A 992-nucleotide genomic window follows, 5' to 3' on the forward strand; every position below is an offset into this window, starting at 1 on the left:
CTCTCTCTCTCTCTCTCTCTCTCTCTCTCTCTCTCTCTCTCTCTCTCTCTCATTCTCTGTTGAGCAGACTGGCCTCAAACTCACAGAGATCTACCTGCCTCTGCCTCCTGAGTGCTGGGATTAAAGGCCACCAGTGGCCAAAGTAATCCTTTTAAATAATCAGATTTATTTTTATTTTCTCTGTATTTTGCCTATATGTGTGTGTGTGTACTATGTGTATACAATCCCTACAGAGGCCAAAAGAGGGCATTGGATATCCTGGAACTGGGGTTTTATTTATGGTTGTAAGTCGCGAAGTGGGTCCTAGAACCAAGTCCTCTGCAAGACAGCAAGTTCCTTTTTCAGATTTATTTTATGTGTCTACGTGTGCGCCAGTATGCCAGGCGTGTGCATATCCCTGGATGCCTGCAGAAGGCGTTAGATCCTCTGGAGCTGGAACTCCATAAGCACACTGGGGTTCTCTGGAATAGCAGCAAGCATTCTTTTTTTTAATTTTATGCTTTTTGTTTTTCTTTTAGACAAGCTATGTAGCCCAGTTCACTTCTAATTCACAGAGATTCTCCTGTCTCTGCTTCCCAGTGCCAGGATTAAAGGCCGGCCCCACCAACCGGCAGGCTCTGCAGCCCTGAGGTATTCTTTTTTTTTTTTTTTTTTTTTTTTGGTTTTTAAAGTCAGGGTTTCTCTGTGTAGTCCTGGCTGTCCTGGAACTCACTCTGTAGACCAGGCTGGCCTGGAACTCAGAAATCTGCCTGCCTCTGCCTCCCAAGTGCTGGGATTGCGTGGGCCACCACCGCCCGGCTGCCCTGAGGTACTCTTGATGGAATCTCAAACTGCTTTTCTTTAGAGCAAGAAGAAAGGATAATTGTCGGGTGGGATATCAAGAGAAATTTAAAGAAGGTCTTATATATCAAATATCAATGAAAAACACATTTTCTTATATTTTTCGCTTTCATTTTGCCAATCTGTCCGTTTACCTTAGCTATATCATTGTT

Source organism: Grammomys surdaster, unplaced genomic scaffold, assembly GCF_004785775.1.
Source record: "Grammomys surdaster isolate TR1022 unplaced genomic scaffold, NIH_TR_1.0 126013, whole genome shotgun sequence".
Classification (NCBI taxonomy): Eukaryota; Metazoa; Chordata; class Mammalia; order Rodentia; family Muridae; genus Grammomys; species Grammomys surdaster.